The sequence below is a fragment of the Monopterus albus genome, unplaced genomic scaffold (assembly GCF_001952655.1).
Source record: "Monopterus albus unplaced genomic scaffold, M_albus_1.0 scaffold8.1, whole genome shotgun sequence".
NCBI classification, from domain to species: domain Eukaryota; kingdom Metazoa; phylum Chordata; class Actinopteri; order Synbranchiformes; family Synbranchidae; genus Monopterus; species Monopterus albus.
This window is the reverse complement of record NW_018127888.1, coordinates 2,121,612-2,140,599: the sequence shown is the minus strand read 5'-3', so window position 1 is coordinate 2,140,599 and position 18,988 is coordinate 2,121,612. Positions and strand designations below refer to the sequence as shown.

The 18,988-nt window shown below is 39.8% G+C and overlaps 1 protein-coding gene and 1 long non-coding RNA gene across 2 annotated transcripts in view; one reads left to right on the top strand and one right to left on the bottom strand.

The window, feature by feature from the left end:
• LOC109951874 (calsyntenin-2-like) overlaps window positions 1-18,988 on the bottom strand; it is a 221,980-nt gene that overhangs the window by 181,798 nt on the left and 21,194 nt on the right.
• On the top strand, window positions 16,615-18,988 carry LOC109951976 (uncharacterized). The gene is made up of 3 exons (XR_002273685.1): window positions 16,615-17,382; window positions 17,413-18,100; window positions 18,915-18,988. It is a non-coding gene; the product is annotated as an uncharacterized LOC109951976 (long non-coding RNA).

Genomic DNA, 18,988 nt, shown 5'->3' with positions numbered 1-18,988 from the left:
ACGCAATGAAGTGTCACAGACACTTAGGTTGGACTTTTTTGGGCTGCAGCCGCTCCTCCCTCCATTTTCTCATATATTTTTTTAATGCTTCATGCAGTTCATTCATCTAGCCTCTTCAAGATGAAATCCCCCCCACCCGGTCTGCAGGTCTCTTGTCCTTGAGGCAGGAGTGACATTATATGCACTTTATTGAGCTTCACTCCATTTTCAAACCTGATACCACTGAATGAGCCTCTGAATAAATGGGCAGTGCTTGAGCAATGCAGAGAAAAACAGACCGGGCCTTATTGTGGCTTGCACAGATGTCACTGCTCTATTGATGGGGCCATATTTACTCTCAAACTGACAATTGTTTTATTTTATTGCCAGCAATTAACACACTTTACTTGCTAAGTATTGCCTATAAAATGTTGAGCCATTGTTTGTGATAACTGTAGCTGGATTAAATTTGTCAACTGATAAAGATGAGGTGTGTAGCAATATTGTATTCTATTAACACTTAATTGGCATCTCCGCTTTCTTTTGGATCTTTGGAGACTTGCTGTTCCCAAACTGCTTCAGTATTTTTGTCCACCCCAGCACATGTTTAGGTGCATAAAGGCAGGTTGTGATTATGATTCACATAATGCTACAGTATAAAGTACATTATAAAATGGCAGATTAGGGAGTTCATTTCTCATGGTTAAGCAAAACTCAGCAATGTTAGTGGCGGAAATTAAAAATCATATCCTCCAAGCACTTCAACAAAATGATGGTAACAAAATGTTGATGTGGCTGATGTTGTCTTTACCCTTTAGCTCATAAATGCAGCATCATCCTAAGCAGCCCACTTGACATTTCACATTGTATCAGCAAACAGAAAACATCCAGTCACATGTATGTGTACATGCCTAGCTACAACCACAGCCTCGCAAGCTGGGAACACATTGACAAGGTTGTGTTCCCCTCTGCTGCATTCACGTGAAAGATAGTGTGTCAAAACAAAGCCAGCTACATTGTAACAAACACAAAAATTTCAAGGAGCTGGGAATGAGTGCCGACCTCGGCAAGAGGAGTCCAGGGGGAAGAGGGGGGGATGATTGAATGCAGAGAGATGGGGAATAGGAGGCATCAGAATAATCCAGGGTAAGCTATAGTCAGTCTCCCAAGAGAAGGAGAGCAGGGAAGAGTGAGGCAGAGAAAGTCAAATAAACCTCTCTCTCTGTACTTTCCTTTTATCACCTGCTTCTCTGCCATCACCGAGTCAATCCACAATGGAGGAAATAAGCAGATTAGCTTGTTCGCCCATCAGAAAAGGGATTACATTTACCAATTTCCTCCATCGGAGAGTGTTGAAGCTGGACGAAAATGTGTCTCTGAGCAACAAACTTTTTGACGAATCCATGAGTGATTGAGGTTCCAGGAAAAGAGGCTTTTCTGTGTTCCTGTCAAATTTACTTGGCAGAGAGCCCAATTTCTTCATGTGTAACATCAAAACAACCAGAGCTTGATAACAAATATGATCCCAGAAAGCTCCAAGATGTTTTTCTCTTTTACTGCAGTGACTTTTTTTCATTTTCAGAATTAAAGCTTTATTTAAAATAATAGTTACAATTATATGATGTTCAGCTTCTGTGAAAAACATGGACAGAAGTTTTGAAAGAATAATTGGGTATAAATAAACTTGGGCTGTTGTTTTCTCTAAAATTAATTGTTACATTTAACCAAATACACTTCTGTTTATACTGTAAGGCAGACAGGTTTACATTTCTCTTTCCAGTCTACACTTGTGCACAAAACTTTAATCTACATTTGCCGTCTCAACTCCAATATATTTAAATACCCAGACAGGCGTAAAGTTAATCTGCCTGAGAGTTCAGCAGATTTTCTGTTTGAAAGTCAGCCTCTGGTCTTTTTCTTTGATGTTAACAAGCCTTGTTAATTGCCATGGTGAAAGAAGTTGGCTCCTGTGCTTTCTACAATAATTATCTGGCCCTCACCAGATTGATTCCTGAAAAAAATGAGTACATTTCTGGGGAGGTCTCTTTGATGTAGCCAAGAACCTGGTGTGGGTGATAAATAGGTTTATTGTGCTATTTGCTAGTTTTCGCATTGCAGTGATTCTTGTTTAAATAATGCAGTTGTGTTGTGGTTTATTGATGCTGTTTACCTCTGTGTCAGGGAGTGGAGTGGATGCTGACGTCTGAACTGAAATTACTTGTTGGACAATTGGTGATAAAATTGTAACCGCAACAAAATAAGATAGAAAATTACATGTGTGAAAAGAGATCAGTTTTGCTGTAGTTATGTGCAAGAGAGATGTTCAAACTGGATGGAATGATCTTTGTATGGAGACTGAGTCACTGCAGCTGCAGATATTGTGAGGAATGACATGAATAGAGGAGTCAAAATAACTACAGAGACTAAGAATCATCAATGAAGTGCATCAGGTTGATGTGCAAGTGTGTATATTTATATTATCAAAAAATAAATGAATGTCATGTCAAGGGGAGCAAACATGTATTTCAAGCAGAGCCTTAGCTGGTATTTTAAAAATACTAAAGATCACAAATCTCCACAGTGCACCACTCTTAAAAACATTTGGCCATAAATCAAAGAGAACATCTCTTAATTCCATTATTACATGGGTTTTCATTATTTATTAGTTTGACATAATTTGATGCCCATTTGCTTCCTGGGTAAAAGCTGGATGAGAAGTTTGATACCACTCATATTTGTCCTTTCGCTTTGAAGCAACAGACACACACCAATTAGCTAAGAATGAAGTTGGGGAAAAGTGCTAACCTGGCTATGTGCAAAGGTGACACAATCCATCTACAACACCTCTGAAGCACTAATTAACTGTTTCTTTTTTATACAATACATAAAAGGGCATGGTACAACAAGAGGGTCTACAATAAATGGCGCTTCAAAGTGTCTGGTATAAAGTCTGAGGGAGAACGGCTGAATCCTTTATTTATTCATGTTAGCCTAAAAGCAGTCACATGTAAATAAACCTAATTTATTCAGAAAAGTACCAACCATGTATTAGGTCTGAGTTATGAAATGTAAACTCCATCTAATTGACTAAAACCACAACACTCCTGGTTAAAATGAAGAGAACATGACTTTACTGCCCAGACCTTAAACTTCTTACTGGTAATAGAACTAATAATATACTGTACATGTTTGCTGTCAACTGGTTATGTTCAAAACAGGATGGACGGATGTCAGTGGAAAAAACTATCAGTCAAAAGTTGATTAAATATATTCATAATTGCTGTGCAGCTATTGAAAGGCCTTGCAATACAGTTACAAACAACATCAATAGAAAGAGAAGGTCAGACTGCACCATAGTTGGAGACACGTTAACATCTGAAGTTAGGAGTATGAATGTAGCTTTTATAAAGTCAGTTACTGATAAAACAGTTGTTGACGTTTCCTTCCATTTTTAACTTAACTCAGAGAGAAACTCCCACTGAACATTATTTGTTTTGCAAAGTGCACTCACACAGATGTTGCATCTACTGGCATCAAAACCCAGTGTCTCCCAACAGTGGGAACAAAAACTTGAAGTCTACAGATCTTTTATACCAAACAAATCAAGCGGAACAATGGGCCACTACAGTAATAATACAAAAAAATGATGGAGCAGGAGTAATTGGAAATAGATGAAAGTGAGCCTCCCTTTGTCATTACACAGGCAGACACCATCAGTAGCCAAGTACAGCAACGACTTAAAGGTGTGTTCAGATGACCTGGCTTCCTTTGAAATGTGACCTGCAAGAGGCTGATTTTGCACCGTTTTATTCTCACAGTCTAATCTTACTTAAGTGATGAGCTAAAGGCCCCTATCTCTATATTAACACCTACTGGGATAAAAGTAATGATAATTCAGAAGCACTCAAACTCTGTCAGAGCGTTTTCAAACCATGTATGGATGACAAAAAACATGCAGACTGACAACACTCACTGAAACTGCCAGGAAATGTGATGCAGATGACATGAACCCCCTCTGAGGCAGTCATAACCAATCTACTAAATCCACCTAGCTGTTACCACAGAACAAATCTAGCTCTGGTTTGGACTAGTTGTATGAAAGTAAAATGGCAATAACTCAGCACAAATGACTCATTTTTCAACCCTACATCCTTAGGAATTGCATTCACATTGGTAGACTGATGTAACTCCAAGGCCAGCAGCCAGTGTCAGTGCACAATGTCTCCCCTTTATTTAGCAAAGCAGACAATTACAGTAAGTTTTCAGTATGCTTTAATAGAAGGCTTTGTTGGCATCTGACCCTCCTCCCCTCCACTCACACACACATTTTTCTGATGTCAGAATTGAGACAGCTGCATTCAACTGTTCTTGTAACTTTCAGAAAGTACATCCACGTTATGCAATGACTGGCCTGAGAGGTGAGAAAGTAATGTACCAGGGTTTAAACTTATCTCTTGAGCTCTTTCTATTCATCTTTCATATGGCTTTCACATGTACAAGTTGAGAGCCACACTAGGAATGTCAAAGAGTGATCAAATAATGGCGGGCTTTTGTGAGTGTGCCAGTTTATGTTCAAATGAAATGGTAAATGGTCTTATACTTGTATAGCGCCTTTCTATGCTTTTACAGCACACTCAAAGTGCTTTCACACATTATTCGGCCATTCACCCATTCACACACCGGTGACATCACTGGGAGCAACTGGGGGTTTAGTGTCTTGCTCAAGGACACCTCGACATGTTGACTGGACAAGCTGGGAATCGAACCGCTAATCCTCCGGTTAGGAAATGACCTGCTCTACCTCCTGAGCCACAGCCGCCCCCATGAAATGCTCAGTATTTAACACATGCTCTCTACCTGTATTTTTACGGTACCTTGCTTTAAAGTCATGAAAATGACTTGTGCTAATTTTCCGTTGAGGTTCACTTGGAATCATTAGATACTGCTTTTCTTTATTCTCCTGTTTTTTTGGGGAATAAACAGAGGCAGAAGTGTGGTACGCATGAACAGCACCAGTCACCATGACTGAACACACAAAGACACGGGAGCCACCTAGAGAAATCCAAACTATGCAACTAGACATGAAAGGGAAACACAGTAAAGTTAAGAAAAATAAGACGTGGATTTTGTGCTAGACGAACATTAGCTATTAACGTCCAGAATAGTGGACGAACATAAGTCAGTCAGAGTTGTGAGGACAACCATGACCCAGCGGCAGCCACAATGCAGTGAACTCCGGATCAAACACTTCCAGAAATGAGGCAAATTCTCATCTCTTTAAAGTGCCTGTCGATTGCAATCTTAATTAAAAAATACCTCTCTGTCTTTGCCTGTGTCTCCTTGTGTATACAGTGCTCCCTCTGTTCGTCTTTAGGAGCGGTGGCTGCATTTGAGGACAAGCTGGAATGATTGATGGCTGAGATACTGGGAAATGAATTGCTGATAAAAGCTCTGAGCAAGAAAGGTTGGAGGGAAGTGAAGTGTACACGTGTGTATGTGTGTGTACACAGCACCAGGCAACCGCACAATGACACAAGGCAAACATTATCCTTGGCACCACAGATTCACACCTCTCACAATGAAAAGTTCACACATTGGTACCCACGTGGTCTTTCTGGCACGCGTGACTGACAGGGGGATAACATGACAAATCACAGACTGATGAAATGTCACTGGGGGTTGAGATTCAAACCCACACACATCGAAGTCCACCCACTCACGTGCCACACTTCCTGCAGGTTTGTTCAAGTTTCGCTGTAAATCAAGACAGGATTCAGCCCCAAAATAACAAAGGCACATGATTGGTTCTCCCACTGAGCGGTCAGTAAGCATCCCTCAGGAATCACTCAGGCTTTGGTGCTCATAAAATCAAAGATATGTGAGCGCTTACTTTGATCCAGGTCACAGTTGCATGTATTTAACCAACAATAAAGCATAAAGGGAGGTCACTGCCTATACCAGACAGAGCTATACTCCAGGAAATCAAGTTATAATGTGACTTGGAATCTCTTTATTTTTTCTGTTTGAGGAAGCATTAACTGAGTGACACGTTTAACACCCGTCAAATACATGCCTCCAGATTCAATCTTTTCTGTTTGGACAGTAAGAATCCCATTTGTGCAGACTTGACTGAGCGCTTTGGCTAAATCTGCCTCGCACAGACGAAGGGTAGAGCAAAGAAAGACATGAATAATAAAAAAAAAAAAGTGATCCTAACAGCAGAAATGTGTGGGCATGACTGTCAGAAATTATTTACATCCCATTTGTTGGCACCTCTTTAAGTGTAATAGGTTACAGCCATCTTTTGTTGGTGGGAAAAAAGCTACGGTGCAACTCCAGCAAAAGCAAGTATGGGCGTCTAATAACCAGCAGCAATGAGTTTCCAAAACAGACATGCAATATACAACCTGTGCTTTATTCTATTTCAGTTGGAGAGCCCTAACCCTACACAACACGTCGAGAGAAGGGGAAATGAGGGAGAGTGAGAGAATGAAGAGAAAATTAGAGAAGGAGTGAAAGATAACAAGGTGTTTATGGAAGACGCCTCTCTGCTGTGTTCCCCCCCAGCTCACATTAGGGTAAACAGAGCGCTGAGCTGAAAGCAGCGCACAGGGAAATGCTCCACTGATAATGGCCATGATGGGAGACGATGATAGCAATCACGGTAACCACAATAATCAGAGCCAATTCTCTGGGGAGTTTTAAAGCATCTCAGTGCTGGGCGTGCAGTTGGAGGTGTGCGTTTTTGTACGCGTGTGTCCACAATTCAGTGGATTTAATGGACCCATTGTTTGAGGAATGGCACATCATCGACCTCCCAGGTGAAACAACACTAGAATTGTAGATACCACCAGCATCAGATATACTAGTCCACAATACAGCGAGCGAGCAGGAGAGGATAACTACAAACAAACCTACAGTTTGCTGTTTCACTTGATTCACTGGGGAAAATACTGCTGTGATTGGTAGTGTTGAACAAGAGCAAGAGAGAGAGAGCGAAGCCAAGAAAAACTGTTACAGGACTTTTAATGGTGCTACAAGAACAAGCTATAATCAATTATCTCTGAAGAGTTTCAGTATCCTAAAGTTGACAGTATGCTTAGTTGGAAACATTGATCGACTCAAACACTATAGTCGTGTGTGCCCTTTATCAGGGACCAACTGCATGTATAGTTTCTTCATTTCAGCACACCTGTCCACAGTGAAGTGGGACTAAGTGCGACATTCTTGCAGGTTTACAGTGTTTTGAAGAGATCGCTTTAAAAATATTGTTTTTAAGCCTGACAATTTGCTGTGAATTAAATCTACATAGCAATGGCAATTAAAGTTGGGATATATCCCCGGGATATGATGCACAAATAGGGTAAGAACAAAGCCACCGCTGGCTTTCAAATAAAGAAATAAAATTCTGAACAATTAACTTACAAAATCACTGGAATACCTACTTCTTTTAAGGGTAATTTCTCCAAAAAATAAAATAAAGATAAATAAAAAAAACTAGTTACTTGTATGTTACCTCACGTACCTACAAGCCTTGTGCCATATGTGTCAAATGTTACTTGACTTGCACCTCAATGGTACATTGCTCTGGACAAAAGCTTCTATCAAATAAATAAATGTAACACCAGCTACAAAGAGTTGATCAGCAGGTTCTCAGTGCCTGAATATTGTCAAGGATTTTCTGTCAGTATCTTCTGTTTTTTTAATGACAGAGAGAGTTTTGTCTCAAAATGACTCACCATGTTCATTGAAGTGGACAATGGGCCAAAGTGAGGGCAGTAGCAACAGTTGCAGAATCATTAGAGCCACTACTTTCTCTACTGTGGAAATAAAATATATTGATAGGAAGAATACAGAGGTAGTTAGTAAGAACATTTCATCAATTTAGTTTATAGTATTTAAGCTCTATTCACGGAATTACATGTACAGTATTTGTATGCAGGATGTGCTTCACTGGCCAGATCTCTATGTGTAAATGCAAAGTGAGGTTTTGCATTGTCACTTGGCAAAATGCTACTTCTACTTCCCTCATTGAGAGGTTTACTTTTTAATATTTATGGACACCAAAAATGTGTTTATTATAATGTTTTAAAGTTGTTTCAAATACTTGAATGTGCTCTGTTCTTTAGATCTGTGCTCTAAATGGCCAACATACTTTATCCTGTAAAATAAAAAAAATTATAAATCTGAATTAAGCCCTTATGAGTTGCAAAATAACTTTCATTCATTTTCATTAAATTTTATCATTTATCTCCAAGGATTAATCATTACAAAGAGTTTTAAATATGATACACTAAACCCTTGTGTGGCTCTAGACACTTAGCAACAAATAAATTCTGCCTCTAACAACAGCATTATACAGCTGCAAGTAGCTCCCCTGGGAACAATATGCATCAAACAGCTGAATATACAAGTGATATAGGTCGGACCGATGTCATTCCCTCTCTGTGATGTTTTGTTGACTATTACACAAAGCAAAAAGGCAATAAAGTAATAATAAAATCATATTTCTCCTCCAATAAAGCTAATGCTCTCCTTTGAAGTGCTTTTACTGCATTACATCAATCTGAGTCGCATTCACAATACCCTTCACTGTTGTTTTGCGGCAGTCTTTAGTGACGTCTACATAAAGAGCAATTGGGCACATTTCTCTGCTTTCCACTGTTTAACGGCCTCGTCCATCTTCCCCTCCTTTCTAATGACCCACCAGCCATCAGTAATCAAACAATTACCGGTCAGGCAAGGGAGTATTAAAACAGCCTGCTGGTTGCTTCCAGCGCAGCAACATGGAGGACATGTTTGATCTGATAAAGCGTTGGGCGGGTGCGTCTCCCAGCCCCACGGGGTGTCACCAACCCCAGCACAAAAGCCCTCATCGGTCCTCTGAGGAGATAAATACTTACCCCGTCCTCCTCTCTTTTCAGCCATGATGAAAAGTAGAGAAGAGAGACAGAACGTTCAACAGACACGCAAAGAATGGAGGGTCAAAGTCATATCTCTGACACCAAGAGAGGTTTTATCGTAGTACTCAGGGCTCAGATCTCTTATGACTGATCTCCTGTGGCCAAAGGTAATGGCTGGTGGAAGGTAAAAAGAACTTAAGCAGTTGTAGAAGAAAGCTATGACCGCTCTGGCTGGTACCTGCTCTGCTAGAGGGAGTGATTTTGAAGCATATTTTAAAGTGCTTAATTAGGACAGATAAGGCCTCTGACAGCTCATACAAGTGGGGTGGTGTGTTTGATGTGGTGCGCTATTGTTCCGTTTCTGTGGAAATGGGTCTCACTCCAAGTGCAGATTTAAATTCCCAATGTCATGATATATCACGGACCATTTAAAAAAAGAATAAGAACCACAACCTACAGCAAAGTACTTATAAAATACACTCACCTCAGAACCTGCATGCAAAGTAGCACTTAATTAAAACAGCATTAATTCTGATTTTATTCTTTTCCCAACCCCATCACAGTCATCAGCACTTAATGACAGCTATGAAGCAGGTTTGCTCACAAATCAGCAGGTGACAATTCAACAACCTGTACAGTATATAGAGTCTTTAATTAATCATCCTCCCACTTCCTAACAACAAGCCTTTTGAGAAGGTGTAATCTAGAACACTGAGCAGAGTTGTAAACATGTCAAGTGTTTCCAAGTGCTGCCACGTGAAAATACAAGGACACCTTGTGTAAAAGCCACCTTCTCTGTGATGCACGTTAAACACAAAGTAAAACTATACACCTGCAAAGTAAATTTTTTTCCAATCAAAGAAATTACATATGAAGAGATACATTCTCTCACAAGTAAGTAGGTTTAAAGTTGCCTTTCCACTTTCATTGCTCTTTGACGTGTACGTGAGTGCAAGAATGATGAGATTTTCTCATGTTTGGCTAAGATTAGTGAGCCACCACACTTGAGGTGTGTGTCATCAGGAAATATAAAAAGACTCTTCTGTCCTGACTCAAAAACCAACTACAGCATGGAAAAAAAGAACATGTGGATGCAGATAAGTAGAAAAAACAATGCACACATAACCCATCGACAAACATTATGTCCATATCTTACAATTCCATTTCATGTAGAGACATACTGTAAATCCCATGCAGAGAAATAATCTTGCCTTTATTATCTGGAGAGAATAAATGGACCCATGAACCCTTTGTTTGGTTCTGTTAACCATCTCCTTCATATTTGGATTATTTATACCCTGCTTTCCATTACAAAAAGAATCTGCTTTGTTCATGCACACACACTCCAGCACTCCCTGGTCTTTGAAATGCTAACCACCTTCTGCAGCTGTGCAGTTTCACAGAGACTTTGCCTTGTGCCTTTCATGAGCATTTTGTCACAGCCACATCTAACTCTGTTAACTTGCGTTCTGTCAATACATCCGGTCAACAACACAATGTGCTTTGCTGCCACATGAAGTAAAATTATTGACCTGCAAAAAAGATTAGGATCAGTTATGAAATGCGTGTGGACTGTAGAGGACAGTACGGTGCAAGTCAGTGACAATAAGGGCCCATATTAAAGAACTGTCTGACTTTATCATGGATTGTCTGTAATGATGTCACTATCATATTATGCAAACATAGCTGCAACCTAGATACTGGGTTTTAGCATGGTGGTAGCACTTGGCTGAGTACTGCTGTTTTTTTTTCCCCCACTGTAGCAATGACAAGGGTCATGGGTAGTGTAGTTTGTCACGCACTGGAGCTTGTGTTCAGATGGCAGAGTGCACCAAGCCTTTGAATGTAGATAACATTGTCAGGCTTTGGCAAAGTTCTCCGTGACTTGAGCTCTTTTATGCAGTTGAGACTGCAAAAAGGCCAGATTACAATGATCTTTCTGAAACAGACACCACACTGGAAAATGCCATATCCCATAAGAAAAGGCAGGCTGCTGGCCAAAAGCGGCACACGCTATAATGCTAACCAGCTTGTGAACCCATAAAAGACATTTCTTAAAAGCCCAGCAAAGCAACATGGCATTCAGCTGTCTCATTCTAAGCAGTTTTGACGCCCACTGTGGATTGTGTTCTAGAGGACCACAATGCGCTGACAAAAAAAATAAAATAAAAGTCATTATACACCTTCCTGTGAATTTTCTATAAGGCTTCTGATGTGAGTCTACTGTATGCCTCCAGGGGGTAAGGCAGCAGGAGAAAGGAGGAAGACCAAAAGTTGGGAGAGTGATGGTGTGGCACTGAGCTGAAATGAAGCTTTTTGCCATGGCAGCACTTTTCAGAGAGCTTTCTTTCATCAACTGAGGCTGATCACTCCTTTCCCCTCCTTCTTTTTTAAGCAGTGGAACAATAAAACCTTTTCATCACAGAGGAAGAAGAAGAAGAGACAGAAATTCCATCATAATTATGGCTGCTCCACATGGGAATAGTCTCGCACTAAGAGCTCCCAGTCTTCACTATGTAGGCACTAATTACTGTAGACCACATATCACATTTCCTTAATTTTCACACCAGGCCTTTTTCAGTTTTTCTATTAATTCCATTATAAAAATGGGGGCTGCTATGTTCTGTGATTCAGTTGAGGGAAATGGAGAGAACTGCACATTTTCACATTAACACAGCTGGTCAATTAGCCTAGCAGTCGTCTGCACAGTAGAGCCGAGCTCATTTGTTTCAGCATATTTCTGCTGTTTTTTCAAATCCAAGAGATGACAGGGAGCAAGGGCAGGACCCTATAAATCCCTCTTAATTCTCTTGCTATACTTTATTCTGGCATTGGTCAAATCACAAGGTCAGACCAGTTTAGCCATTTTCCCCCACTTTGACTCAACTCAATGTAGATGTTTCCCTGCTCTGACAGGTGCTTCATCGTTAATGAAAGACCGCTACTAATGTTCTAAAATGTCAAAAAGAGGACAAATATATCAAGCAGCTGACAACGTGCTGTAATAACAGGCTACTGGAGTGGAAATGGTGTGATTGGCTGTGTGTGAAGAGGAACATGAAGGACGATAATTGTGTTACTGCTGCCGGAGTGTCGCCAAAACCCGAACACGTATTGCTACATTGTTCCCATGAGTTTATGTTGCACAGCCACTAATGTACATTATTAAAAATGACAAGAGCTTTGTTGGTTCAATTTATGACACATCAGTGTTGAGGCATTCATAAACACAATCAGGCGCATTGCATTCACACACGAACTCACAAACACTGGAGGAAAAATTGCTGTGGCCCCAATGAATCTTTCTGATGTTAATCAAGAGCCATAAAACTTTAACAAACATCTGTACAGCCTTCGTAAACAGCACCGAGGCAAATTTCTTTTCCTGTCAGTGATGACAGGAGACAGATGACTTCAATGCAGTCCCTCCAACTCACAGTAACCCAGTTCTATTTGACTTTGAAGGCTGCATTGGCCACACGTGGGCAAGAGAGCCAAAAAAAGAGTTACTATATATAATGGGCTGCAGTCTGTAACATGAAAACCAGAAAGAGAAGATTTGCAGCTGTTGTGTTCCTCTTGTTATTGTTTAGACTCCACTGCTCTCCCTTTCTGCCATACCATCACTCCTCTTACATTACTCCAGATTTCACTTCCGCTAATGTCAGTCAGGCTTTAAATAGCATTTGTACCTTTCGTATAATGCTCCCTGTCCTGCACAGCGCTGGCAAGAAACATACGGGCTGTACAGCCCCACTGTGTGTTTGTAGAGCAGAAGCATCAATGTTTGAAGTGATCTTAGCAGCTCTGTGGCTCCCTGGCTGCTTTGATCTCATCTCTCTGTGTAGTAGCATTAGACTACAGGGTCTGCTAAGTAACACTAGTATCTGAAATGTACACTAGACTATTAGTCATCAAATCGTAAGTGTGGGCAGATCTTTGGAGGTCTGAAATGACTGAAACAACAACAAATGTCAAAGAAAACACATAATATAATATAATAATGACAAAAAATGTGCATCTTTCACATCAGTGTATCTGTGAAGATACTGTATAAACAACAGAATGATGCTGTTCTCTTTGGGCAAACTACACTACAAGACCATTTTTAAATTTGTGTATTCTAAAGCATTAAAATACCTGTATATCCAATTATCATATTCTAATCCTCTGTGTACAGAGTGTTCCCTTTCATGATTTCTGTTTTCACCTTGCCACATCTAATATTTACCCCAACAATCTTCTCTCATCTCTCTTTCCTTTCCTGTCCCTTCATCTCGCTGTCAAATGCACAAAAACACACCCAGTCACTTTCTCTCTCATCACCTTCCTTCTCCTCTCTCTGTCATCAGTGGCCAGACAAGGTCAGAGCTTTTTATTTTTAGTCGTCCAATAACAAAACAGCCTATGCTGCCCGACATGGAAAGACACTTCAACAAGCGTCCATCCCCGGGGCCCTGCAGCATTTAAACAGAGAATGGCTGCCTCTCCCGAGACATCCTCACAATCCTCATCACATCACTGCCGCCACGGCTAGAATAGCCACAGTTACACAGACAACACAGCATTAACCTGAAACATACTGTTTAAAATAATAAGTAGCAACTTCCCTTGGGAGGAAAAGGAACAATATCCCTGCTGCTTCACACTTAGATCAAATTCAGACTTGTCTGTCACATTTGGCAAATACCAGTGTGAAGATGTTAAGCCAAGCAGGCACAATCTTATTTTTGATTTGCATATGTGGAAACCAGATAAGTAAAGAAAGAATAGATGAGCTGAGGAATTATCCATTTTAAATACATACACTTTAGTTTTTTTGTACAACCAAATGCAACACTATGAAAGCCTTTGAGGAAAAGCTACCCACAAGCATGAATGAGCGTTGTGTATTGCCCTTTTTTAACATCAAATTTTTATTCAAATTTAGTGCAAATTTTAATTTAAATTCTAGAAAATTTGCAAAAAAGCAAATAATGTGCATTTCCATCGGTACCATTATGCAAATGTGACAGTTTGGAGGCACTGATTCTCCAGTCATGTGCCATTAAATCATTACAGTAGAAGCGAATACAAGAAGATGGCAGTATAAAAAGAGAGCCAGTAAATCCTGAAACAAAATGTGATGGAAATATGGCTTTTATGTTTCACACTGGATAATTCACAATGTTTCATGTTATTAATCTGAGGAAGCTCACAGGTGACTCACTCTTCTAGTATTTCTTGTTGGCCTCGGGGCCTCACCGGACATTGAGGCCTCACGCTTCATTTACATCATGCTATTCTTGCCAAGTATGTTTCCAGCGCACTTTGTTGCAGTTTGGTTTTATTCATATGCCAACCTTTCCACCACAGACATTTGGAAAAAAAAGATTTTCAGTGTTTTGAAATGGTTTGCAATGCAGTTTGTTTAAATGCTCAAACTGAAAATGCTTACTAAAATGAATGGATGAAACACATTCAGTAGTGGGCACTCCACCTTCATGTGTGTAGGTGAAAGCTACAAAACCTCTTGCCTTCAGACACGGTTGGAGGACACATGATGCAAACTTATTTATTCAAACTTAATGCTATGACATCAAGTACAGATTTTACAGTTGGCATAACTGTGTCTATATACAGCTAATTATGTGCACGGCTGAAAGCTTGCCTTGAACTTCACCACTTTTTATTCCTCTCAGCAACACAACTGTAGCTCAGAAATTATATTAGCCTAAATTCATTTTGCTGTGGAAATGCATCACTTCCAATTGTTTTTGTTGCTGATCTGTAGAATTTTAAACAGCTATAATAAGGTTATGTTTGTGAAACTCAAGTTTTTGTGTTATATTTGAGCATTAAGATGCATGATCATGATGTTACGAGTACAAAGTATGTGTTGAGCTCAGAGAAGTAGTATTGGTGGTTAAAGTTAGGCTTTGGGAATAAGGGACTCAATATAGACAGTGGAGAATTCTCAGTATGACAGCAATACAAAGAGCATGTGTGGCTTTTTATATTCAAGTCCAAACAAGTGCAAATGGACCTGTGGTCTCCGGCTCATACATTTCCACAGTCCGTCTCAAATTTATACAGTATCAAACAGTACTGGTCAGGGAGGAAAGCACAATTAAAATTAGAAACACCATGTCTATTCCCAAAAAAGCTTTAGAGGTAATGGAAGCGGTGGAGTTGTATGTCCAAGTAAACATGGGATTTTCCCCATCGATGATTTCGTTCATATTGCACTTGTCAAGGGATTATTTTGTCTCTTAGCCCTACCCCATGAGCCATGAGCTGAGAAAATCCTTCATATTCCACACAATCTGCTGCAACTCATCCTTACTTGAACTTCAAATAATACCTCCATCAACAGCTGAATCAGACAACTTAGACAAACAGCCCATAGCCAGTTGTCTGGGACTACAGCCAGACACTGTTAAACACTTCTCTCTTTCTCCTGCATTCCATAACAACTGAAAAGACCTGACAAATTCACCACAATATTTCCAAGACCTATCCAGCTGCCTCAATCAATTGATTGTGTCGAGGAGAAGAGGTTGTTGGAAAATCTCCCATTTTACAAGTGTTGAAGTTATTTTGAACAAACCAGCAAATAGAGTGAGGAATGTTTCGGAATATTCATAGCCTTTGTATTTTCTTTATTGTGCCAATGGCAAGACAGCAGCTAAATATGTTTTGCACTTTTCCTATTAAAAGCATTTCACTGAACACAGAAGTAGCAATTCCCCACAGCCTGTCCTTTCCAAGTACAGTACTAAAGTTAGAATCCATTAGCAAACAATTTACATCTATCTGTATATGCAACAAAACCTCGATTCTCTGCCCCTGCAAAGCAAAGGATCAGTTTCAGTGAGCTCGCGTTTTCTGGCAGGGGAGTGTGGGGAGCTCTTAACCACTTAAGCCTCATCCAAGATGTTAAGATAGAGAAAGAGACAAGAGTCAGCTGCTGAAAGATTAATAAATGCAGCTGAAAAGCAGGATAGAAAATGCTTTTAGAGGTACTCGACCCAATGGGGGTGGAAAGGCATTGATTTTTCTGTTGGAGCCGGTGCTGTCATTTGGCAAGATGGTGCTCCATAAGTGAAGCAAGTTTCTCATGATAACAGCCTTGGCCTCTCACTGACCTGTGAAGTGTGTCTGTTAAGGAGGCACTGGTTATTTAGCAACCAGGATCAAAAGCATTATAGTCTCTTCACCTTAATTCCAGGTAGTTTTTCTTTTTTGTTTGGCCATATTTCAGGTGGACAGACTGACAGTGGTAAAAGTGACACTTAAATAAGAGAGCGGCCACATATTAAAGGAAAAACCTGAATAAAAGGTTGATCTCTTCAAGGATGACAGTGCTCCCAACCTTGGGCACGAGGGGTCACTGAATGGTTTGATTACTATAAATATGAAGTGAATCATATCGTATAGCCTTCACAATCACTAGATCTCCCTGGTGTACTATTCACGTTTAGTTTACACTGGTGGTGTTCGCAGGTGTGCTGCACCCGCATCATCTTTTGGCTTTGTAACTCAACATAATCAAAGAATGTTAATCTAAAACAATGTAATAATCAACAGATGTTTACATTTGCCCTTTACCTTTGTTAGATTACATTACACCACTGTATTGTGCTAATTTTTTGTTAGACGATTGGAAAAAACGCAACAAATTTACAAATGAAGCAAGATTTTTCACAACTGCTGATTTTTATTTGAACCACAGTAATTTCAAACATTCAGGACAGTTTCCACAGCACAAGCTGAACACACAGTAACCATTTTGGTCTACACAACATAGCCCCATTGAACATAGACAAACCTATACATCACATGATCTGTGGTTTTTGGCCACAGATTTTCCCATCCCTGTGCAGTGTACTCATCAGAACAACATTCTTTCCTTTCTTTGACACATAGGACACCAGGGACATGTCAGCCATGTACACAAACTTGGAAGACTTCACAGGCCTGTCCTTTGTAATCAATAGTGGAGGTGGGAGCTCAGACTTGTTTTTGCAAATAGTTCCCACCATGGTCAGCTTCCTCTTCAGGAGCTCCTGTCCCAGCTTGTGCGAGGTAAAAAAAAAAAAAATTGTTGCACGTGATATTGTGTCCACTGAGCTTCTGAGTCAGGTCCAGGACAACTCTCATCCCTTGATTTAGCAGACTTGAGTGTAAACTCATGTGAACTAACACAAAAGCAGTGTGCGGCCACTGAAAATGTGTTCTGATATATGTTCTTCACACAAAATGAGCCGAGTGCAGATTTCTGGGCTATACATGTGTGTTTGCCTTTGTGTGTCAGTGTGTACATGACCCCCTGCCTGCATGGATGCATGAATGTGTGAGCACATTTTGTCACAGCCATTGTCAGGTGTAATTTGGTGTTTACACTCTGTGCATTTGTGAGTGGCCAAGTGTTGTTTATGTCAAAAATGGAGGAAGGCTGTTGTTGCTGCTGTTGTTGAGAAGTTCCTAAACTTTAGTTTATGAAATAAGGTGCTTATCTGTCTAGATGTGCCTCACTCTGCTTAGCAAGCTCCACTTACTCTTTGTACTTCTTACATTTTACTGTTTTGGAAGGGTCAGTTATCATGTTTTAATGACAAATAGCTTCATCTCCATCTAATAAAACTGCATGTTTCTGTACACAGGTATGCCTACAAAAGGTGTTGGCACAAACAGTTTTTTAGTCTTTCTACTTATTAAAAACATAACCTAAAGTAGTAGTGCATTAAGTTTGACGAAAACTCAGCTGTTTGTTTGCTGTGGCAAAACATGAAATTTGCTCAAACTACTGCATATACTGTATGTGGTATTCTTTCAGCCAGCTGGGGGCATCTATTTTACATGATTTACCATCTGTTAGATTGATGTACAGTATATTAGACAAGTACAGGACTGTACCAAGTAAATATGATTTAAAGTACTTCTTAAATAAAAACAACAGCCCATGTTGTTATGAGTAACTGCAAAATAAAGGGATTTGGTTCTAGAACCCAACAGTAACTGACCAGTTGGGTCACAGTTCACTCTGAACCAACTGTTGAACACAAAATTGTCTTCAAACCCCAAATGAACAACGAAATGATGGCTTCAAAACAGTCAAGCTCTGTATACAACGATCTCCGCCTGGAGGGGAAATTGATGGATGCAGTAATCCGAGTTGAGGGTGTGGAATTTAACATCCATAAGATTATTCTCTGCAACTGCAGCCCGTATTTCCGGTAAGTTGTTTGTCTGATATTACAGGGAAGCTAATGAATTTATACCCCTTCAATTAGCAGAAAAACAAATAAGTTTGCTCTAATTAGTAGTCTGAGTCTAAAAACAAGTTGATGTTGAGATGTGATGGACAAAAGAAAGAAAATACATCACATATTTTAACAGTCAAAAGACTACCAGAAAAGTAGTTGCATTTGAAATGATTTTTGTCCAACAATTCAATACACACAGGAAATGGCAGAGCTGTTCACAGCTGTAAAAACCTGAAATACATTGTGGATGGTGGTGACAAAGTTCAAAAAGAAAAAAAGGAAAAATCTAAATTTTAATAATGAATAATTGTGAAGTAAAAAGACCTTACTGCAAATTATACAATGAATGATGTGTGGCACAGAAAGTATTTTATCATTTCTAGTTAATTCAAGAGTAAAGAACATGTATAGTATGCTTCAAAGTTTAGCACATTATATGAGGAAACAGTATGGGCTTGATTTTTACCATAGTCTGATAATCAGCTTGGACTTAACAATAGTTAAGATGATACAAACAAAGAAAATCCATTAAGTTCATTTCAGATACTAATTCTTCTCTTTATTTCATGACTTAGGTTACAGTTTGGGAAACTCCACAAGGCCCTAAATGTCCCCAGACTATAAGACTAAAATGATAGTTTATGCCTTAGGAGTGTGTTGTGTCTACAGCTTTGTGTACACTCAGAAAGAACTTTCCTTTTCACTCTCACATCTTCTTGAAAAGTGCCAAAAAAGTTTCTATTATTAATTCAGATCTCTGCTGTGCCTCTCTCCTAACCCTCAGAGCTCTCTTCACACGCTGCTCGGACCCAGAGAGGAAAGTCTTTAACATCCCTGGCCTTTCTCCTCACACAATGC